The following is a 25531-nucleotide window of genomic DNA, read 5'->3' as shown; positions in this document are numbered from 1 at the left end:
TTTTCCCTTTCTGACATACTTCACTCTGTATGACAGTCTCTAAGTCCATCCACCTCACTACAAATAGCTCAATTTCATTTCTTTCTATGGCTGAGTAATATTGCATTGTATATATCTGCCACATTTCTTTATCCATTCATCTGTTGATGGACGCTTAGGTTGCTTCCATGTCCTAGCTATTTTAAATAGTGCTGCAATGAACACTGTAGTACAAGAATCTTTTTGAATTATGGTTTTCTCAGGGTATATGCCCAGTAGTGGGATTGCTGGGTCGTATGGTAGTTCTATATTTAGTTTTTTAAGGAACCTCCATACTGTTCTCCATAGTGCTTGTATCAATTTACATTCCCACCAACAATGCAAGAGGATTCCCTTTTCTCCACACCCTCTCCAGCATTTACTGTTTGTAAATTTTTGATGATGGCCATTCTGACCGGCATGAGGTGATATCTCATTGTAGTTTTGATTTGCATTTCTCTAATGATTAGTGACATTGAGCATCCTTTCATGTGTTTTTTGGCAATCTGTATATCTTCTTTGGAGAAATATCTATTTAGATCTTCTGCCCATTTTTAGATTGGGTTGTTTGTTTTTTTGATATTGAGCTCCATGAGCTGCTTGTATATTTTGGAGGTTAATCCCTCGTCAGTTGCTTCATTTGCAAATATTTTCTCCCATTCTGAGGGTTGTCTTTTCGTCCTGTTTAAGGTTTGTTTGCTGTGCCAAAGCTTTTAAGTTTCATTAGGTCCCATTTGTTTATATTTGTTTTTATTTCCATTTCTCTAGGAGGTGGGTCAAAAAAGATCTTGCTGTGATTTATGTCATAGAGTGTTCTGCCTATGTTTTCCTAAGAGTTTTATAGTGTCCGGCCTTACATTTAGGTCCTTAATACATTTTGAGTTTATTTATGTGTATGCTGTTAGGGAGTGTTCTAATTTCATTCTTTTACATGTAGCTGTCGAATTTTCCCAGCACCACTTATTGAAGAGGCTGTCTTTTCTCCATTGTATATTCTTGCCTCCTTTATCAAGGATAAGGTGACCATATGTGCATGGATTTATGTCTAAGCTTTCTATCCTGCTCCATTGATCTATATTTCTGTTTTTGTGCCAGTACCATATTGTCTTGATTTCTGTAGCTTTGTAGTATAGTCTGAAGTCAGGGAGCCTGATTCTTCCAGCTCCGTTTTTCTTTCTCAAGATTGCTTTGGCTATTCAGGGTCTTTTTTGTTTCCATACAATTTGGGAATTTTTTTATTCTAAGTCTGTGAAAGATGCTATTGGTAGTTTGATGGGGATTGTATTGAATCTGTTGATTGCTTTGGATAGTATAGTCATTTTCACAATGTTGATTCTTCCAATCCAAGAACATGGTATATCTCTTCATCTGTTTGTATCATCTTTAATTTCTTTCATCAGTGTCTTATAGTTTTCTGCATAGAGGTCTTTTTTCTCCTTAGGTAGGTTTATTCCTAGGCATTTCATTCTATTGTTGCAATGGTAAATGAGAGCGCTTCCTTAATTTCTCTGTCAGACTTTTCATCATTAGTGTATAGGAATGCAAGAGATTTCTGTGCATTCATTTTGTATCTTGCTACTTTACCAAATTCATTGATTAGCTCTAGTCGTTTTCTGGTAACATCTTTAGGACTCTCTATATATAGTATCATAGCATGTGCAAACAGAAAGAGTTTTACTTCTTATTTTCCAATTTGGATTCCTTTTATTTCTATTTCTTCTATGATTGCTGTGGCTAAAACTTCCAAAACTATGTTGAATTATTGTGGTGAGTGTGGGCAACCTTATCTTGTTCCTGATCTTCAAGGAAATCCTTTCAGTTTTTCACCATTGAGAATGATGTTGGCTGTGGGTTTGTCATATATGGCCTTTATTATGTTGAGGAAAGTTCCCTCTATGCCTACTTTCTGGAGAGTTTTTATCATAAATTGGTGTTGAATTTTGTTCAAAGGTTTTTCTGCATATATTGAGATTATTATATGGTTTTTATCTTTCAGTTTGTTAATATGGGTTATCACATTGTTTGATTTGTGTATATTGAAGAATCCTTGCAATCCTGGGGTAAACCCCAGTTGATCACAGTGCATGATCCTTTTAATCTGCTGTTGGATTCTGTTTGCTAGTATTTTGTTGAAGATTTTACATCTATGTTCATCAGTGATATTGGCCTGGTGTTTTCTTTTTTTATGCCATCTTTGTCTGGTTCTGGTATCAGGGTGATGGTGGCCTCGTAGAATGAGTTTGGGAGTGTTCCTCCCTCTGCTATATTTTGGAAGAGTTTGAGAAAGATGGGTGTTAGATATCTTCTCTGAATGTTTGATAGAATTCACCTGTGAAGCCATGTGGTCCTGGGTGTTTTTTTGTTGGATGATTTTTAATCACAGTTTCAATTTCAGTGCTTGTGATTGGTCTGTTTATATTTTCTATTACTTCCTGGTTCAGTCTTAGAAGGTTATGCTTTTCTAAGAATTTGTCCATTTATCCAGGTTGTCCATTTTAATTGGCATATAGTAATCTCTCACGATCCTTTGTATTTCTGCAGTGTCAGGTGCTACTTCTCCTTTTTTATTTCTAATTCTATTGATTTGAGTCTTCTTCCTTTTTTTCTTGATAAGTCTGGCTAATGGTTTATCAATTTTGCTTATCTTGTCAAAGAACCAGCTTTTAGTTTTATTGATCTTTGCTATCGTTTCCTTCATTTCTTTTTCATTTATTTCTGTTCTGATCTTTATGATTTCTTTCCTTCTGCTAACTTTGGGGGGTTTCTTTGTTGTTGTTCTTCTTTCTCAAATTGCTTTAGGTGTTAAGTTTTGGTTGTTTATTTGAGATATTTCTTGTTTCTTGATGTAAGATTGTATTGCTATAAGCTTCCCTCTTAGAACTGCTTTTGCTGCATCCCATAGGTTTTGGGTCTTCGTGTTTTCTTTGTCATTTGTTTCTAGGTACTTTTTTATTTCCTCTTTGATTTCTTCAGTGATCTCTTGGTTGCTTAGTAGTGTGTTGTTTAGCCTCCATATGTTTGTATTTTGTACAGATTTTTTCCTGTAATTGATGGCTAGTCTCACAGCATTGTGGTCAGAAAAGATATTTGATAAAATTTCAATTTTCTTAAATTTACCAAGGCTTGATTTGTGACCCAAGATATGATCTATCCTGGAGAATGTTCCATGAACACTTGAGAAGAAAACGTATTATGTTGTTTTTGGATGGAATTTCCTATAAATATCAGTTAAGTCCGTCTTGTTTAATATATCATTTAAAGCTTGCATTTCCTGATTTATTTTCATTTTGGAGGATCTGTTCATTGGTGAAAGTGGAGTGTTAAAGTCCCCTACTATTTTGTGGTACTTTCAACTTCCCCTTTTACGGCTGTTAGCATTTGCCTTATGTATTGAGGTGCTCCTATGTTGGGTGCATAAATATTTGCAATTATTATATCTTCTTCTTGGATTGATCCCTTAATCATTATGTCATGTCCTTCTTTGTCTCTTGTAATAATCTTTATTTTAAAGTCTATTATACCTGATATGAGTATTGTTACTCCAGCTTTCTTTTGATTTCCATTTTCATGGAATATCTTTTTCCATCCCCTCACTTTCAGTCTGTATGTGTCCCTACATCTGAAGTGCGTCTCTTGTAGACAGCATATAGATGGGTCTTATTTCTGTATCCATTCAGCCAGTCTATGTCTTTTGGTTGGAGCATTTAATCCATTTACATTTAAGGTAGTTATTGATATGTATGTTCCTATTACTATTTTCTTAATTGTTTTGGGTTTGTTATTGTAGGTCTTTTCCATCTCCTGTGTTTCCTGCCTAGAGAAGTTCCTTTAGCATTAGTTGTAATGCTGTTTTCCTGGTACTGAATTCTATTAGCTTTTGCTTGACTGTAAAGGTTTTAATTTCTCTGTCAAATCTGAATGAAATCCTTGCTGAGTAGAGTAATCTTGGTTGTAGGTTTTTCCCTTTCATCACTTTAAATAAGACGTGCCACTCCCTTCTGGCTTGCAGAGTTTCTGCTGAAAGATCAGCTGTTAACCTAATGGGGATTCCATTGTATGTTATTAGTTGCTTTTCCCTTGCTGCTTTTAATATTTTTTCTTTTTATTTAATTTTTGATAGTTCGATTAGTATGTATCTTGGTTTGTTTCTCCTTGGATTTATCCTGTATAAGATTCTCTGCTCTTCCTGGACTTGATTCACTATTTCCTTTCCCATATTAAGGAGGTTTTCAACTTTAATCTCTTCAAATATTTTGTCAGTTTCTCAGTCCCTTTTTTCTCTTCTTCTTCTGGGACCTCTATAATTCGAATATTGGTGCATTTAATGTTGTCCCGGAGGTCTCTGAGACTTTTCTCAATTCTTTTCATTCTTTTTGTTTTATTCTGTTCTGTGGTAGTCATTTCCACTATTTTATCTTCCAGGTCACTTTTCCGTTTTTCTGCCTCAGTTATTCTGCTATTGATTTCTTCTAGAGAATTTTTAATTTCATTTATTGTGTTGTTCATCATTTTTCATTTCCTCTTTAGTTCTTCCAGGTCCTTGTTATACATTTCTTGTATTTTCTCATTCTATTTCCAAGATTTTGGATCATCTTAAAATTGACTCCCAGCCCCCACCCACCCCAGTGAGTGAGCAAACAAGCCTCTCAGGCTGGTGAGTGCTGGTCAGCACTGATCCTCTGTGCAGGGATCTCTCTGCTTTGCCCCCTGCACCCCTATTGCTGTGTTCTCCTCCATGGCTCTGATGCTTCCCCCCCGCCCACCTCCAGTCTTCACCAGTGAAGGGGTTTCCTAGTGTGTGGAAACTTTTCTTCCTTTACTGCTCCCTCCCAGAGGTGCAGGTCTCATCCCTATTCTCTTGTCTCTGTTTTTCCTTTCTTCTTTTGCCTTACCCAGGTATGTGGGGATTTTGTTGCCTTTTGGGGAGTCTGAGGTCTTCTGCCAGTGTTCAGTAGGTGTTCTGTAGGAGTTGTTCCACATGTAGGTGTATTTTTGATGCCTTTGTTGGAAGGAAGGTTATCTCCATGTCTTACTCCTCTGCCATCATGAACGCCCCCCCCCATTTAATTTTTTTCATCTTTCCTGGTTTTTTTTCTTACCATTTTTCAGCATTGGTATGGAATATATACATAAAACACCGTTTTCTGCCACATTTCTTCAGGAAATATTTAATGAGTTTTTGTCATTGCCTATAGGATCTAACCCATCACTTGGTTTTTATAAAAGTCCTCAGAAAATTATTTCATTTTAGATATCATCTTTTTATGGGTTACATTAGTAAGGTTGGTACAAGCCCAGAAAAAAAGCTGACCTGGAGGGCCTATTCAAAATAATTTAATCCTTTAACCCAAGGAGAAAATATAATTCCCTATGTCTATTTTAAGTTCCCTCATGATTGCCTTCTGACTACATCCCTCTTGCCTTATTTGTCAGCCATGACCCACTCCCACTGCTGGTACTTTGTCCAGTATGTGGAATCCCCCATGTTCTTTTCTCTCTTGCTTCTTGACTATTGTACATACTATGCTTGGAACATTTTGTCCCAAATTTGTAGGCCAGATCTCTTGTTTTAGCTACATTTTACCCATCTTTTAGGTAACAAACCAATTTCCCCATTCTCTGGGAAACTTTTCTGGGATACTTGAATGTGGATAAGTCCCATGCCATATGCTGCCATAACATCTTGTCCTGCTTTTATCATATATAGATATTGTCATACTTCACTGTAATTGTTTCTAATTATCTGCCTGCCAATAGACTGTAAAAATCTAAGATTATGTTCATCTCATTCATCATTATATTTCAGTGCCTCCCATAGTTCCTTTCTTACAGCATTCATATGAGCACAACTTGAAAAATGAGGCTATGAAATGTGATGTTTTTGTTAAAAGCAGAAAGAAGCACCAAAGAGCACAGTGATGAATACAAATTAGTACCAAAACAATTTTCAAATTTGTGTCAGAGTGGAAACTATGATCATGAATAATATACAGCAGCTACCAAGGGGGATCAGACCAAGAGGGAGGGATTTTTGCTAAACCGACTCAATGGGATTCTTGCTAAAACTGGGCTGAAGAGGCCAAGGACAGGACCCAAGGTGGTGGCTTAGTCAGAGAGAAGACAGAAGAGCCTGGCTCAGGTTTGCTCAAAGGAGGGTCCTTGTCAGCTCAAGCATGCAATGAAGTGTGACAGCTGTGATAAAATCGAGCCAGAAGGATGTCTTGAAACAACTGAGCTTCAGGTGAAAACCTGAAGGGGAGCAGTGTGTGTTAGAATAGCTGCCATTTCCTTGGCTTGGACGTAGGGTGTTGGGGAGAGAGTAGCTGGAGCTGAAGAGGCAGGTAGGGTGATACAGAGTGGGACCCCGTCTTCAGGCTTGTAGTATTGTATATATTTCAAATGTACAATAGCATTAAGTATAAATTAACTACCTCAAGGCTTCATAATAGACACTGGGTAGAGGACTTTCAGCTTTATGTCTTTGGTTTGAATCTATCCTTAGTTTAAGACTGACTGAAAGTCATTATCCTTTGTCAACTGTTTGGTGACTTATGAAATGTGTTATTGGTCTTAGTTAAGTTCCGTAGTCAAAAAACTTCACAATTGATGATCTTTGGGAGCTATTGGAAGTTAAGAAACAGGGCGAGAGATTGAATTGGTCATGAAAATTGAATTAGTGTCTCTCTGGTCCACTTTTTAAACATACATTGAGGCTTAGAGTTTTATCCTTCTCTAGAAGAGAATGATATAAGTCTCAAGGGTTGCTGATTAGATATCTTTCATTAGCATAATATGATGAAGACAATTTATGGCTTTTCCTTCTAGCTAGGGAAGCACAATTATCTCCAATTTCTTTCTTCACATGAAGAGATATCTGAGGGCTTAGTCATCTCCAGGATAGGTTTTTTTTTTTTTGAAAACCTCACAAAGTACAGAAGAAACACTGAGATTCCATAGCCTTTCTTATAATTGTCTCTATAGGGGCAAGAGCATGTTGGAATCAGATTGTTACTTCTATCTGTCTACAAATAACATGGTTTAGTAGAAAGCATCCTTGTCATGTGGAGTTTTTTCTGTTTGGTTTTTAGTTCTTGCTCTGCCTCTATCTGTAAAACATTGTGTGCACTTTTACCCTAATCACAGGGCTAGTTTATTTTGATATTAGTTTAAATGACATCTTCTTAAGAAGGTCTTTCCCCACCTCCTCTTTCAGTCTTTTTTCATCTCCTTGGTTTTGTGGTTTTTGTGTGTGTTTTAAATAAGATGTCTTAGCCCTAGCAATTATTTTACTTATCCGTGTACTACTTGGACTTTAATTTTGTACTTTTTTGTTTACTTTTTTCTTTTTCTTGTTCTATTAATGTAGAATCTAATCTCCATAACAGAAGAAACTCTATCTATCATGTTTAGCACCATATCTTTAGAATGGTTTCTGGCATACAGTAAGTTCTAAATAAATATTCAAGGCTTGCTTGACAGATGGAGTGAATGCTTTAAGGAGATGCAGTATATTTGGAGGAGACTATAGCTCTAGAAAAGGAAAGCTAATAGATGCCATCCAAGGATCCTCAGCCAATAGAATGTTCTAGGCTTGACTTTGGTGCCACAGTGGAGATTAGGTCTTAAGGAAGACAATAGGGAAAACACTGGAGTGAAGTGTCAGAGAGGAAGCTCAATTCAGTAACTGGGCAAATATAAGTGTGGCTTGTCAGTAAATGTGCTATAAGGGCTTGATATTCTGACAAGAGTTTGCCCTGGTCAGGTGAGGCTTAGATGCAACACAAGAATCCAGCAGGCAGACCAAGGTATAAATCCAAGGATCAGGCAAAGATGAATATAAGTGGAAAAGAGGGCAGGGAGCATTACTCTCTTATCCAATTTGGAATCCTGAAAATGTGGTTTAATGGCAAGCATTTAAGAAATGCTTAATAAAATTAGGCAAGACATGTATGAGTGTCAAATGAATGAATGAATAATTAACCTATGTATGTAAAAACAATTACTGTAATGTCTGGTATGTTAGTCACTTGTCTTCCCTCCCCTTTTCTCTACCTTTATAAGTTGTAGCAAATGGTGGAGGTGATGCTGTTTTGAAGCTTGTCAGGTATGCCTGTGGGATGGGGGTGGGCTCTTGAGGGACTAGCAGATACTACTATGTGGAAGTTGGGAAAGACAAAGATGATGGGGAAATGAAGCAGAGACAGAAGAACTGACTGCTGCTGTAAGTAGACTCCCTAAAGAGAATATTAATATTGTCATTACTCAAGTGACATTTCTTCAGGAGTGTCTCAGTAACATAAGTTAGATTAAGCTTTATATAATTAACCCTAAGAAATTATCTTTAATCAAGAATTCAATTCTATAATTTGCTTGCCCCCTGATCTCTCTATTCCTTCCTATTCTTTTTGGCACTCAATCTTATTTTATACTAGATTGATATCTGTTGAATCAACTTCCCTGGCTATCTAAATGACATTTGCTCTAAAGGAGAAATAACAGTCTTAATTCCCTTAGTATACTAGTTTTCTAGGGCTGTAATAACAAAGTACCACAAACTGGGTGTCTTAAAACAGCAGAAATGTATTTTCACACAGCTCTAGAGACTAGAAGTCAGAAATCAAGTTTTTGGCAAGTCTGTGCTCCCTATAAAAAGTTCATGAAAGACTCTTTCCTCTTCCTAGCTTCTGGTAGTCGCCAGCAACCTTTGACACCCTTGGCTTATGGACACATAAATCCAGTCTCTGCTTCTGTTTTCACATGGCCTTCTCCTCTATGTTTCTCTGTTTCCAAATGTCTCTACTTTTGTAAGACTCTCACCCTAATCCAGTATGACCTTACTGTAACATTATTACATCTGCAAGGACCCTATTTCCAACTAAAGTCGCATTCACAGGTTCTGGCTGCATGTGAATTTTGGGAGGATTGTATTGAACTCAGTACATGTAGTGAGAGAGAAAGCACTATTATGGGATACTCCCAGGCTTAGGCCCTTATTGAGAAAGGCCTGGGGAATTTTTCACATTGAGTAGATTTATTTTACAGATACTTTTTCAAAAGGAAATGTGCCTTAATCTTTTTTTATATTCTTCATTCTTACAAATGGTTTTATACACAGTGTGTATTTACTGAATAAACAAATTTGAATAAATGAATACTACTAATGACCTTCTTGGCTGCCCACCTCCGTGGCCTACCAACACCACCAATGAAGCTTTGTATTGACTCAGTGGCTAGGGTAGGAAGTGCCTGGATTCAGATGCCTTGGTCTCCTGGGCCTGCCACACTTTGTTTCTGATATGTCTGTCACCTGGTTGATACGTTTATGATTCCTTTTAATACTTCAATTTTGAGACAGTGCTTTGAGAAACAAAGCCTGCAGTATAAGGAATTATCTGTTCAAAGCAATGTTACTGAAATATTGGACCTTAAATTAACTGTTTTAAAATCATATTTGTATAGATGATCTACTTAATATAAGAGATAGTCAATACAAATAGCTGTTCTTCAGTTGATAACCAGCTTTTTGGTTAAACTCATCTGTATTTCTTTTTTAAAAAATATTTAGACAATGTAAATCCAAGCCTTAAAACAAATGAGCTTGTAGAGAGAGACAATGTTACATTTGCATGGCACTTTCTAATTATCTCATTTGATCACTGCAAGGTAGGCAAGGCATGGAAAATTTTCTCCACTTGACCAAGAAGGAAACTGAGGCTCGGAGAAGTTAAGTAGTCATATTAAAGAAAACAAGGAAATAATGAGGGTATGAGGACTTCATGTCTTCATATCCTAGTCTCTTTCTCTTTCCAGAATACTACCATGCTTCTCATTACTTGGAGTATCTGAATGGTTAAATTAGGGTACATTGTCAATGACTACTCAGCCTGAAGAAGTTATAGCTCACATCTACATTGGTCATACAATGGATTTTGTTTAGGAACTACTACTAGACGTTTTTTCTTCATGTTCAATTAGCATTAACATAATTTTCTTTTTTCAAAGTCTTATTTTATCACAACACAAACAAAAGCATAATATTAAAGAAGAAGAAAAGCCTGTGTAAAGAGTGTCAGATCCATAGGCTGACAGCTTGAGCTTAAGTCCTGTGTGATTTGGGATGAGCCACTGCCCTTCTAGGGAGCTCAAATGAGCTCCAGTGTGGACCTCTGCAGTTGTTGACCTTGTGATATTTCAGTATCTGGTTGGAGTTAGAGGGAAAATACCTGGTGGGGGGAATTTGGAAACAAATTAGTCATTCTGGTTGCTTTGTCAATTATACTTTACCCAGCACATGAACAATTTTGGGCCTATTGATATTTGCTGTGACACTTAAATGTTCAGTACAGTATTGATTCTAAATGTCAAGCCCTCTGCTTAGGTGGTATTTCTGTGTGAAGAGCAGATTACCACAGAATATTAATTGAACTCTTTAAATACACACTTAAGCACAAATGCACACATGCACACACACACACATTCCTATATGCACAGTACAAACACACAGCAATTTAAGTGCACGTTTAACCAGAGCCCATTTTCAACTTTAACAGAAGCAAAATAGCTATGTTTTAAGTGTTGCTAAATAGTTTGTAGTGCATTTTCCATCAAAATACATAATTTACTGCTGTAAAATAAGGTTACATGGTTTGAAATGGTACCTAGGACAGTTAATAACCAGATTAGGAACAATGATGAAATAGAATACTAATTTAAGTGAGAAAATATTATATTATCATGCACTAAAGGGAATAAATGAAATGTAATTGATTTACTTAGTGCAGTTGAAAAAAACAAGCTTTTGAAGAAAATTTCTAAGTTTTTTAAAGCATCTACAGAAAAGTTGATAAGAATGTAAAACTGTTTATTAGTAAATGTCTAGAAAAGACATGTAAGTTGATTAACGTTAGTTTATGTTGCAAAAGCATTCCTAATATTCTGTAATTAATTGATTATTTGGCATCTTGGAAGCATGAGCCAAACTAACAAGCAAAGTTGTTTATATCCACATCATCTCGTGTTTTCAGTGACGCATAAATTCCATAATAAAAATTCTCACCACAAACCTCAATATCCGTGTTTTTTTCTTGCCCAATAGGGTATGCCCTCTACCTGACAATTTCCTACAACTGTAGTAATTATATCTCACATCCATGATTTCCCCTCACTTCTTCTGTCCCCTGAACAACTCTGGTCCTTCTTCACGTGGCTCTGCATGGTACAGTGTGCCTCCTCATCTTGGGAATTGTAGGTAATTGACTCTTCTTTTAAAGGCACTGACCTTTCTGTGTCATGACTCAGTCATAACTATAAATTAAATCCTGGGTACATTTAAAACAGTTGTTTTGAGAGTTCAATTTTAAATGATTCAATTGTAAGCTTGTTCATCTTTTTTGAGAGGTATATATATATATATATATATATATATATATATATATACACATATAAAAACATATATATATAGATCAATACATACACAGATAGATATATTAAATCATTTTATCAGATAATTCTAGAAGTTTAGTTTAAAATTAGCAAGAAACTCTTTAACCCACACTCACTTGAGAAATGCAAGGTCTTTATATTAATGAACCAGAAATCTCTGATCAAAATTAGAAAAATATATTTTATGATTTAATAAATAAGCTGTAAAGTTCTAGCTGATACTCAAATCATATGAGAGGTCTTTCTTAGCTCCAGTCTCCTCTGATTCTGACGTGATAATCAAGATCAGGATGTCCTGAAGCACGGATTGGAGGAACTAAGATAGCGGAGTAGAAGGATGTGCTCTCACTTGCTCTTGCGAGAGCACCAGAATCACAACTAGCTGCTGGACGATCTTCGACAGGAAGACACTGGAACTCACCAAAAAATACCACACATCCAAAGACAAAGGAGAAGCCACAATGAAACGGTAGGAAGGACGCAATCACAGTAAAATCAAATCCCATAACTGCTGGGTGGGTGACTCACAGACTGGAGAACACTTATACCACAGAAGTCCACCCACTGGAGTGAAGGTTCTGAGCCCCACGTCAGGCTTCCCAACCTGGGGAACCGGCAAGGGGAGGAGGAATTCCTAGAGAATCAGATTTTGAAGCCTAGTGGGAATTGATTGCAGGACTTTGACAGGACTGTGGGAAACAGACACCCCACTCTTGGAGGGCACACACAAAGTAGTGTGCGCATCAGGACCTAGGGGAGGAACAGTGACCCCAGGGGATACTGAACTAGACCTACCTGCTGATGTTGGAGGGTATCCTGCAGAGGCGTGGGGTGGCTGTGGCTCACCGTGGGGATGGAGACGCTGGCATGAGCTCCTTGGCGTGAGCCCTCCCAGAGTCTGTCATTGGCCCCACCAATGAGCCCAGGTGGGCTCCAATGTTGGGTTGCTTCAGGCCAAACAACCAACAGGGAGGGAACCCAGCCTCACCCATCAACAGACAAGTAGATTAAAGTTTAACTGAGCTCTGCCCACCAGAGCAACAGTCAGCTCTACCCAGCACCAGTCCCTCCCATCAGGAAACTTACACAAGCCTCTTAGATATCCTCATCCACCAGAGGGCAGAAGGCAGAAGCAAGAAGTACTACAATCCTGCAGCCTGTGGACAAAAACCACATTCAAAGAAAGACAGACAAGAGGAAAAGGTAGAGGGCTCTGTGCCAGATGAAGGAACAAGATAAGACCCCAGAAAAACAACTTAATGAAGTGGAGATAGGCAACCTTCCAGAAAAAGAATTCAGAATAATGATAGTGAACATGATCCAGGACCTCAGAAAAAGAATGGAGGCAAAGATCGAGAAGATGCAAGAATTGTTTAACAAAGACCTAGAATAATTAAAGAACAAACAAACAGAGATGAACAATACTATAACTGGAATGAAAACTACACTAGAAGGAATCAATAGCAGAATAACTGAAGCAGAAGAACGGATAAGTGACCTGGAAGAAAGAATGGTGGAATTCACTGCTACAGAACAGAATAAAGAAAAAAGAATGAAAAGAAATGAAGACAGCCTAAGAGATATATGGGACAACATTAAATGCAAAAACATTTGCATTATAGGGGTCCCAGAAGGAGAAGAGAGAGAGAAAGGACCAGAGAAAATATTTGAAGATATTATAGTTGAAAACTTCCCTAACATGGGAAAGAAAATAGCCACCCAAGTCGAGGAAATGCAGTGAGTCCCAAACAGGATAAACCCAAGGGGAAACATGCCGAGACACATAGTAATCAAATTTGCAAAAATTAAAGACAAAGAAAAACTATTAAAAGCAGCAAGGGAAAAACGACCAATACCATACAAGGGAACTCCCATAATGTTAACAGCTGATTTCTCAGCAGAAACTCTACAAGCCAGAAGGGAGTGGCATGATATACTTAAAGTGATGAAAGGGAAGAACCTACAACCAAGATTACTCTACCCAGCAAGGATCTCATTCAGATTCGATGGAGAAATCAAAAGCTTTACAGACAAGCAAAAGCTAAGAGAATTCAGCACCACCAAACCAGCTCTACAGCAAATGCTAAAGGAACTTCACTAAGTGAGAAACACAAGAGAAGAAAAGGACCTACAAAAACACACCCAAAACAATTAACAGAATGGTCATAGGAACATACATATCGATAATTACCTTAAACGTGAATGGATTAAATGCTCCAACCGAAAGACACATGCTTGCTGAATGGATACAAACACAAGACCCATATATATGCTGTCTACAGGAGACCCACTTCAGATGAAGGGACACATACAGACTTAAAGTGAGGGGATGGAAAAAGATATTCCATGCAAATGGAAATCAAAAGAAAGCTGGAGTAGCAATACTCATATCAGATAAAATAGACTTTAAAATAAAGAATGTTACAAGAGACAAGGAAGGACACTACATAATGATCAAGGGATCAATTCAAGAAGAATATATAACAATTATAAATATATATGCACTAAAGATAGCAGCACCTCAATACATAAGGCAAATGCTAACAACTATAAAAGAGGAAATCGACAGTAACACAATAATAGTGGGGGACTTTAACACCTCGCTTACACCAGTGGACAGATCACCCAAAATGAAAATAAATAAGGAAACAGAAGCTTTAAATGACACCATAAACCAGATAGCTTTAATTGATATTTATAGGACATTCCATCCAAAAACATTCAATCCAAAAACCACAATGCTATGAGATTAGAAATGAGTTAGAGGGAAAAAAATGTTAAAAAAAAAAAAAAAACACATGGAGGCTAAACAGTACATTACTAAATAACCAAGAGATCATTGAAGAAATCAAAGAGGAAATCAAAAAATACCTGGAGACAAATGACAATGAAAACACGATGATCCAAAACATATGGGATGCAGCAAAAGCAGTTCTAAGAGGGAAGTTTATAGCTATACAAGCCTACCTAAAGAAACAAGAAAAATCTCAAGTAAACAATCTAACCTTACACCTAAAGGAACTAGAGAAAGAAGAACAAACAAAACCCAAAGTTAGCAGAAGGAAAGAAATCATAAAGATCAGAGTAGAAATAAATGCAATAGAAACAAAGAAAACAATAATAAAGAGCAATAAAACTAAAAGCTGGTTCTTTGAGAAGATAAACAAATTGATAAATCATTAGCCAGACTCATCAAGAAAAAGAGGGAGAGGACTCAAATCAATAAAATTAGAAATGAAAAAGGAGAAGTTACAAAAGACACCACAGAAATACAAAGCACCCTGAGAGATTACTACAAGCAACTCTATGCCAATAAAATGGACAACCTGGAAGAAATGAGCAAATTCCTAGAAAGGTATAACCTTCCAAGACTGAACCAGGAAGAAACAGAAAATATGAAGAAACCAATCACAAGTCATGATATTGAAACTGTGATTAAAAATCTTCCAACAAACAAAAGTCCAGGAACAGATGGCTTCAAAGGTGAATTCTATCAAACATTTAGAGAAGAGCTAACACCCATCCTTCTCAAACTCTTCCAAAAAATTGCAGAGGAAGGAACACTCCCAAACTCATTCCATGAGGCCACCATCACCCTGATAACAAAACCAGAGAAAGATACTACAAGAAAAGAAAATTACAGACCAATATCACTGATGAATATAGATGCAAAAATCCTCAACAAAATACTAACAAACAGAATCCAACAACACATTAAAAGGATCATACAACTTGATCAAGTGAGATTTATCCCAGGGAAGCAAGGATTTTTCAATATACGCAAATCAATCAATGTGATACACCATATTAACAAATTGAAGAATAAAAACCATATGATCATCTCAATAGATGCAGAAAAAACTTTGGACAAATTCAACACCCATTTATGATAAAAACTCTCCAGAAAGTGGGCAGAGAGGGAGCTTATCTCAACATAATAAAGGCCATATACGACAAACCCACAGGAAACATCATTCTCAATGGTGAAAAACTGAAAGCATTTCCTCTAAGATCAGTAACCAGACAAGGATGTCCACTCTCACCACTATTATTCAACATAGTTTTGGAAGTCCTAGCCATGGCAATCAGAGAAGAAAAAGAAATAAAATGAATACATATTGGAAAAGAAGAAGTAAAACTGTCGCTGTTTGCAGATGACATGATACTATACATAGAGAATCCTAAAAAATGCCACCAGAAAACTACTAGAGCTAATCAATGAATTTGGTAAAGTTGCAGGATACAAAATTAATGCACAGAAATCTCTTTCATTCCTATACACTAATGATGAAAGATCTGAATGAGAAATTAAGGAAACACTCCCATTTACCATTGCAACAAAAAGAATAAATAACTAGGAATAACCTACCTAGGGAGACAAAAGACCTGTGTGCAGAAAACTGTAAGACACTGATGAAAGAAATTAAAGATGATACCAACAAATGGAAAGATATACCATGTTCTTGGATTGGAAGAATCAATATTTGAAAATCACTATACTACCCAAAGCAATCTACAGATTCAATGCATTCCCTGTCAAGTTACCAATGGCATTTTTTACAGAACTAGCACAAAAATCTTAAAATTTGTATGGAGACACAAAAGACCCCGAATAGCCAAAGCAGTCTTGAGGGGAAAAAACGGAGCTGGATGAATCAGACTCCCTGACTTCAGACTATACTACAAAGCTACAGTAATCAAGACATTATGGTACTGGCACAAAAACAGAAACGTAGATCAATGGAACAAGATACAAAGCCCAGAGATATACCCATGCACCTATGGTTAGCTAATCTATGACAAAGGAGGCAAAGATATACAATGGAGAAAAGACAGTCTCTTCAATAAGTGGTGCTGGGAAAACTGGACAGCTACATGTAAAAGAATGAAATTAGAACACTCCCTAGCACCATACACAAAAATAAACTCAAAATGGATTTGAGACCTAAATGTAAGACCAGACACTATAAAACTCTTAGAGGAAAACATAGGAAGAACACTCTTTGACATAAATCACAGCAAGATCTTTTTTGATCCACCTCCTAGAGTAATAGAAATAAAAACAAAAATAAACAAATGGGACCTAAAGAAACTTCAAAGCTTTTGCACATCAAAGGAAACCATAATCAAGATGAAAAGACAACCCTCAGTATGGGAGAAAATATTTGTCAATGAATCAACGGACAAAGGATTAATCTCCAAAATATATAAACAGCTCATGCAGCTCAATGTTAAAGAAACAAACAACCCAATCCAAAAATGGGCAGAAGACCTAAGTAGACATTTCTCCAAAGGAGACATACAGATGGCCCAGAAGCACATGAGAAGCTGCTCAACATCACTAATTATTAGAGAAATGCAAATCAAAACTACAATGAGGTATCACCTCACACCAGTTAGAATGGGCATCATCAGAAAATCTACAAACAACAAATGCTGGAGAGGGTGTGGAGAAAAGGGAACCCTCTTGCACTGTTGGTGGGAATGTAAATTGATACAGCCACTATGGAGAACAGTACGGAGGTTCCTTAAAAAACTAAAAATAGAATTACCATATGATCCAGCAATCCCACTACTGGGCATATACCCAGAGAAAACAGTAATTCAAAAAGACACATGCACCCCAATGTTCATTGCAGCACTCTTTACAATAGCCAGGTCATGGAAGCACTCTAAATGCCCATTGACAGACGAATGGATAAAGAAGATGTGGTACATATATCCAATGGAATATTACTCAGCTATAAAAGGGAATGAAATTGAGTCATTTTTTGAGACTTGGATGGATCGATCTAGAGACTGTCATACAGAGTGAAGTTAGTCACAAAGGGAAAAACAAATATCGTATATTAACACATGTATGTGGAACCTAGAAAAATGGTACAGATGAACCGGTTTGCAGGCAGAAGTTGAGATACAGATGTAGAGAACAAATATATGGGCCCCAAGGGGGGAAAACCACGGTTGGGTGGGGATGGTGGTGTGCTGAATTGGGCGACTGAGATTGACATGTACACACTGATGTGTATAAAATTGATGACTGATAAGTACCTGCTGTATAAAAAAATAAATAAAGTAAAATTAAAAAATTAAAAAAAACAAATCAGAACGCCCTACAAATACGAAATGAGTTCTTTATTTAGCATCTTCTTTCTTTGTCTTTCTGGTAGATTGCCCCATGTTTTTCTTAAAAGTGGAATTGCAAAGCGGCCTTCAGCTGTTTGCAAGCAGAACATGGGACTTTTTATTGTGCGAAAACAGAGATATCCACCCAGAAACATACTATACACCCAAAAAGTATACCATCAGTATTATCTCTCTTTGTTTGAGATACTGTGCCATAAACCATGGTTTGAAATTTTCAGTTCCTCTAAGCTGAGGCAGCAATATTCAAAATCTTCAGTGGATTTGATATAAGAAAGACCAATGCAGACATTTAATGGAAAAAATGCTTTGTTATGGTTAGTGGACCATCATCTAGAACAGCGATGTGAATGAGTTTCACCACCACAGCACCAAATTCACTCCTTGAAATAATAACACACAAAACCGTGAGCTGATATTGAGTGTTAAGTATGTCTTTTTATGTTTCTTAATGAAGATGAGGATTAACCATGGCTTGCCAAAGATTTATAGAATAATCTTGTTTATAACTTCAAAAGGCACATTAGACGTGATAAAGCCAGATAGCCCAGCACTCTTATCTGCAATGTTATCTCCTTTGGTGCATACATGCATCTGATGCACTTAGGCTGTTGGGGCACTTTAATAGATCACACTATCAGAAAAAACGATGGAGTTCTAAAGGCTGTATTGGGGCCTGCTACGTATAATCCAGTACGGTGGATCTGATCCTATCAAGTGCATAAGATACTCTGGAGGTTGTCAGGCAGCGTGTGGAGTCCCCCTGAGCTCACTTGCTCTGGTTCTGTGTGATTACAAAGCTCACAAGGCAGGGGTATCTATTCCAGCATCACCAAGAAAACGCCAGCAATACTGTCAATGGAATATATTTCCTTCTCTTCTAAAGGCTGATGGATGCTGTTACATGAACCTCCTAATTAGCTATTTTTTAAAGAGTTATTTGTTGGAAGGAATTTAATTTTGTTGCCTTAAGAAATGAATTTGTTTGTAGTTCCAGCTCTCAGAAAATACATCATATGGATGTCATTAATATCGTGGTCCTGACTCAAAGAAAATGGAACCCTTTTCTCTCAGTTTCTTCATCACTCTTGGTAGTAGATACAATTTCAAGTCCATGAATTCAGCTTTCAAGAAATATGACTTTCGTTTATTTTCTTAAATCAATTTAATTTCCAAACTTGACTTGCTGAGGTTGGTGGGAAATTTTACATTATGTCATTTGAGTTTTATGCCCCAGTTTTACCAAGGCTTATACCAAAGTTCTATGATTTTACGCAGAGCTAATGCTCCAGGGAGGCCCATCTGGTAATTGTCTTTTTTGTCCATGTTGGTAATTGTGGAGATGGCTCTTGGCTTAGCCCTTATTGTCCTTAAGTCTTGAATCATCCTCTTTCTGTGCCTTGAAAAGGATTTGGCATTTTTGGTGAGGTCTAGGATTTGCTTTGTTCCAAGGACCCAGAGGCTTCTAAATCCTTCCCTCCTCCCCAGGACATTGCCAAGATTAAGAGAAGGGATCTGCTTCACCAGTCATCTCGGGTCCTTTATCTTCAGTTCTCAGAAGTTACCCTTCTCTCCTCAAATCCAATATTAGTGATCATCAAAGCAAATGGCCCTGAGGCCAAAGAAGTAAATCCTTGAGGCCATTAATTTAAAGGTCCAAAGGTCTCTAAAATATCTTCTTCCCAGGACACTTGGGATAATCATCTCAGTGATTGTGGAGTTTTTAGAGAAATGGAACATAGGGAAGGAAGTATCTTCCCAACAGATTTTTCCTTCCACCCAGTGACAAATCCCCTTGACTACAAGTCAACCCCACATCCCCACAGGTCAAGAGATAACAGAACTTGAAGCTGTTGTATAGAGGGGTGGATATGGGGAAATAGTATAAAAACAACACTGGTAGTGCATATGCATCCTGCCACACTCTTCATGACAAAACCACCCCCTCTGTTCCAGGAATGCAACTTTGTAGTTACATTTTACTTCCTGGATGACCTCCTGCCAGTTTCCTCCTAGGGATCCCTCTTCCCATTTTTTCCATCTTTCCCTCTCCCCACCCACAAGACCTCATACTATTTCAATTCCTTATTGAACTGAATGTCCTGGAATTGAAAATCCTTGAAAAGAGAAGCTTGGGTCTATAACTCAAATGTTTGTTCATGTTGGTTGCCTCAAGGCAGGGATGTTTTCTTTTTTAGTCTGTTCAGTCCCAGTGCATGTCCTCTTTTGTTGAATGAATGAATTCTACCACTACTCAGAGGTGTCAGGCTGAGCCAGTAAGTGTTCGTGATTTCATGAGGCTCTTTTGAAACATCTTTGCAAGATCCATATCTTTCAGTTTGTATAAATCCAATTTCTTGAGGGCAATTTCTTTAATGAAAGGTCACATTTTCTAAAGCCTAACTGGGAATATGACTGCCCTCCTATAGCAGCTGGGCTCTAATTGCTGCACATAAGTAAACATCGTCTGGAATAGAGCCATCTTATAACTCTAGATGCTACTCATTTCCAAACTGCCATGGTCATTTATTACTAATGACATGAATCTGTAGTTGGCTGAAGCTGGCAGTCATGTTCCTATGCAAGCAGAATTTCAAATTGGTTGTGTGCTTTTGGGAAAACAACCTAAACTTATGTGCTTCGTGTCTTGATCTAATTTCCATGTCCTACAAGAAGGCTTCCTATGTCACATTATGATCCATTTGTTGTCCATGTAACAAATTCGTATACAGTTGTGTATCATTGTCATATACTGCTATTTAGATTCTTATACATCTATGTCATGTATCTTAAGGGATAAATGAGGTCCTTTAGGAAAGCAACTGTTTCACATTTGAATTATTCAAAGCCATAAGCACAGAAATTTGACACTGTTGAATGTCCAAAAATAACCAATCAACCTGTATAAGGGATCATCCAATCTAAACTGCTCAGTTGACAATGAGAGAAAAACAGGATATGGAAGGGACCAAAGAAGAAAATAATTTACTCAGTTTGTTCATTGCTTGCATTTCTTCATTTCCAGAAGTCAAGGATAACTATCTCTTACTGACAAACTCAGCCATGCCATGTACAGTGATATTGTGCTTGTTGCAGATTAGAAGAAATTTAAAGAAAATTATGGCACAGAATTCACTACATTAGCAGTTCAGCCTTAAACTGGAACCATTCTAACCTAATATCTAGATTTTTTTTCTTCCAGGTTTATTGAGATATAATTGACATACAGCACTATATAAGTTTAAAGTACACAGAATAATGATTTGACTTACATATATCATGAAGTGATTGTCACAAATTTAATGAACATCAATCATTTCATATAGAAACAAAATTAAAGAAATAGAAAAAAATTTTTCTTGTAATGAAAACTCTTAAGATTTACTCTCTTAACAAATTTATATACAATTTAAAGCAGTGTGAATTATATTTATCATGTTGTACATTATATCCTTAATACTTATTTATCCTATAACTGGAAGTCTGTATCTTTTTACTGCCTTCATCAAATTCCTTCTCTCCCCGTCCCCATGTCCAATAACCACAAAGCTGACCTCTTTTTCTATGAGTCTCTTTGTTCTTGAAGTATGATTGTCCGCCAACATTAAGTTAACTTCTGCTACACAACATAATGATTTGGTATTTCTAAATGATCACCATGATAAGTCTAGTTATGATCTGTCACCATACTAAGATATTACATATCTATTGACTATATTTTCCACACTGTACATTTAATATTCATGACTCATTTGTTTTGCAACTGGAAGTCTTTACCTCTTAAATTACTTCACCTATTTCTTTCCTACCCCCAATCCTCTCACGTCTGGCATCCTAGGGTTCTGACTGTTCATTTTGTTTGTTTGTTTGTTTTATTTTTATGAGTGTGTGTGTGTATGTTTCTGTCTGTGATTTTGTCTGTCAGGTTTTGCTTTTACCATTTGGTTTGGGGTACTACCTGTTCGTTTTTTTTTTTTTCCCCTTTTTTTTCTTCCTTTTCTTCTGAGCCGTGTGGCTGGCAGGGTCTTGGTGCTCCAACTGGGTGTCAGGCCTGAGCCTCCAAGGTGGGAGAGCCAAGTCCAGGGCATTGGACAAGCAGAGACCTCCCAGGCCCAAGTAATATTATTAAGCAAGAGCATTCCCAGGGATTTCTGTCTCAACATATAGACCCAGCTCCACCCAACAGCCAGCAAGCCCCAGTGCTGGATACCCCATGCCAAACAAATAGCAAGACCGGAAAACAACACCACCCATTAGAAGAGAGGCTGCCTAAAGTCATACTAAGTTCACAGACATGCCAAAATACACCACTGGATGCAGCCCTGCCCACCAGCACCAAAAGGACAATATCCAGCCCCAACTTCCAGAACACAGGCACCAGTGCCCTCCACCAGGAAGCCTACACAAGCCACTGAACCAACCTCACCCACTGGGGGTAGACACCAAAAACAATGGGAACTACAAATCTGCAGCCTGCAAAAAAGGAGACCCCAAACACAGTAAGTTAAACAAAATGAGAAGACAAAGGAATATGCAGCAGTTGAAGGAGCAAGGTAAAAACCCACCAGACCAAACAAATGAAGAAGAAATAGACAGCCTACCTGAAAAAGAGTTCAGAGTAATGATACTAAAGATGATCCAAAATCTTGGAAATAGAATGGAGAAAGTACATTTAGAAACGTTTAACAAGGACCTAGAAGAACTAAAGAGCAAACACACAATGAAGAACAACACAATAAATGAAATTAAAAATTCTCTAGAAGAAATCAATAGCAGAATAATGGATAAGTGACCTCAAAGATAAAATAGTGAAAATAACTGAAACAGAGCAGAATAAAGAAAAAAGAATGAAAAGAACTGAGGACAGTCTCAGAGACGTCTGAGACAACATTAAATGCACCAACATGTAAATAATAGGGGTCCCAAAAGAAGAAGAGAAAAAGAAAGGGTTTGAGAAAATATTTGGAGAGATTATAGCTGAAAACTTCCCTAAGATGGGAAAGGAAATAATCGATCAAGTCCAGGAAGCACAGAGACTTCCATACAGGATAAATCCAAGGAGAAACAAGCCAAGACACATATTAATCAAACTATCAAAAATTAAATACAAAGAAAAAATATTAAAAGCAGCAAGGGAAAAGCAACAAATAACGTAAGAGGGAATCCCCATTAGGTTAAAGGCTGATCTTTCAGCAGAAACACTGCAAGCCAGAAGGCTGTGGCAGGATATATTTAAAGTGATGAAAGGGAAAAACCTACAATAAAGATTACTCTACTCAGCAAGGATCTCATTCAGATTCGATGGAGAAATTAAAACCTCACAGACAAGCAAAAGCTAACAGAATTCAGCACCACCAAATCAGCTTTACAACAAATGTTAAAGGAACTTCTCTAGGCAGGAAACACAAGAGAAGGAAAAGACCTATCAAAACAAACACAAAACAATTAAGAAAATGGTAATAGGAACATACATATTGATAATTACCTTAAATGTAAATGGATTAAATGCTCCCACTAAAAGACACAGACTGGCTGAATGGATACAAACAAAAAAGATCCATATATATGCTGTCTGCAAGAGACACACTTCCGACCTAGGGACACATACAGACTGAAAGTGAGGGGATGGAAAAAGATATTCTATGCAAATGGAAATCAAAAGAAAGCTGGAATAGCAATACTCATATCAGACAAAAGAGACTTTAAAATAAAGACTATTACAAGAGATGAAGAAGAACACTACATAATGATCAAGGGATCAATCCAAGAATAAGATATAACAATTGTAAACATTTATGCACCCAACATAGAAGCACCTCAATACATAAGTCAAATACTAACTGCCATAAAATGGGGAATCAACAGTAACATGATAATTTTAGGGGACTTTAATACCCCACTTTCACCAATAGACAGATCATCCAAAATGAAAATAAATAAACACAAGCTTTAAATGACACATTAGAGCACATGGATTTAATTGACATTTATAGGACATTCCATCCAGAAACAACAGAATATATTTTCTTCTCAAGTGCGCATAGAACATTCTCCAGGATAGATTATATCTTGGGTCACAAATCAAGCCTCAATAAATTTAAGAAAATTGAAATCTTATCAAGTATCTTTTCCAACCAAAATGCTATGAGGCTAGATATCAACTACAGGAAAAAAAAAATTGTAAAAAAAACAGACACATTGAGGCTAAACAGTACACATCTAAATACCAAGAGATCACAGAAGAAATCAAAGAGGAAATCAACAAATAGCTAGAAACAATTGACAATGAAAGTACCATGACCCAAAACCTATGGGATGCATCAAAAGCAGTTCTAAGTACACAAAAATTCACCAATTTTGATAAATCTTTTAAAAATGCATGCTGATATGACAGCTGTTACATACAATCTAACAAAATTGTTTTGAACGAAGTTAAAGACAACTAAGTGCTACTAGAACCATCTTACGGAAAAAAACGAACAAACCTTTTTTGGCCAACCCAGTACCTCCTGCTTTGTTCTTTTTTCTCAAAATTGATTTGGCTACTCAGGGTCTTTTGTGTTTCCATACAAATTTTAGGATTATTTGTTCTAGTTCTTTGAAGAATGCCATTGATAGGGATTGCATTGAATCTGTTGATTGCCTTAGACAGTATGGTCATTTTAATGATATTAATTCTTCCAATCCATGAACATTGTATATCTTTCCATTTGTTGGTGTCGTCTTCAATTTTTTTTTTAAATCAATGTCTTATAGTTTTTCAAGTATAGGTCTTTAATTCTTTAGTTAGATTTATTCTTAGCTATTTTATTCTTTTTGATATGATTGTAAATGTGGTTATTTTCTTAATTTCTTCTTCTGATAGTTCATTGTTAGTGTATAGAAATGCAACAGATTTTTGTATATTGTATCCTGCAACTCAACTGAATTCATTTATTAGTTCTAATATTTTTGGTGGCATCTTGAGGATTTTCTATGCATAGTATCATGTCTTCCAAATTTAGTGACAGTTTTATTTCTTCCTTTCCAGTTTGGATGCCTTTTATCTCTTTTCCTTGTTTGATTGCTGTAGCTAGGATTTTCATACTATGTTAAAACTGGTGAAAGTTGGCACATTTGTCTTGTTACTAATTTTAGAGGAAAAACTTTCAGCTTCTCAATATTGAGTATGATGTTAGCTGTGGGATTGCCATAAATGGCCTTTATTATGTTGAGATATATTCCCTCTATGCAAACTTTGGTGAGAGTTTTATTATGAAAAGATGTTTAATCTTGTCAGTGCTTTTTCTGCATCTGTTGAGATGTTCATGTGATTTTTATTGTTCCTTTTGTTAATGTGGTGTATCATATTGATTGATTTGCAGATATTGAACTATCCTTGCATCTCTGAAATAAGTCCCACTTGATCATGATGTATAGTTATTTTACTACATGTTGAATTTGGTTTGATAATATTTTGTTGAAGATTTTTGCATTTATGTTTATCAGTGATATTAACATGCAATTCCTTTTTATGTGATATATTTGTCTGCTTTAGGTATCAGAGCAAAGTTGGCTTTGTAGAATGAGTTTGGAAGTTTTCCTTCCTTGGCAATTTTTGAGAATAGATTGAAAAGGATAGGAGTTAACTCTTCTCTAAGTGTTTTGTAGAATTCACCTGTGAAGCCTTTCAGTCCTGGACTTTAGTTTGTTGAGAGTTTCTTTTATTACTGATTCAATTTCATTATTAGTAATCTATCTGTTCCTATATTCTATTTTTCCTGATTCATTCTTGGGAGATTGTACATATCTAGGAATTTATCCATTTCTTCTAGGTCATCCATTTTATTGGTGTATAATTGTTCATAGTAGACTCATGATCCTTTCTATTTCTGTGGTGTCTGATGTAATTTCTCCTCTTTCATTTCTTATTTTGCTTATTTGGGTC

This window comes from Eubalaena glacialis, chromosome 15 (assembly GCF_028564815.1).
Source record: "Eubalaena glacialis isolate mEubGla1 chromosome 15, mEubGla1.1.hap2.+ XY, whole genome shotgun sequence".
Taxonomy (NCBI): domain Eukaryota; kingdom Metazoa; phylum Chordata; class Mammalia; order Artiodactyla; family Balaenidae; genus Eubalaena; species Eubalaena glacialis.
This window is presented reverse-complemented; position numbering follows the sequence as displayed.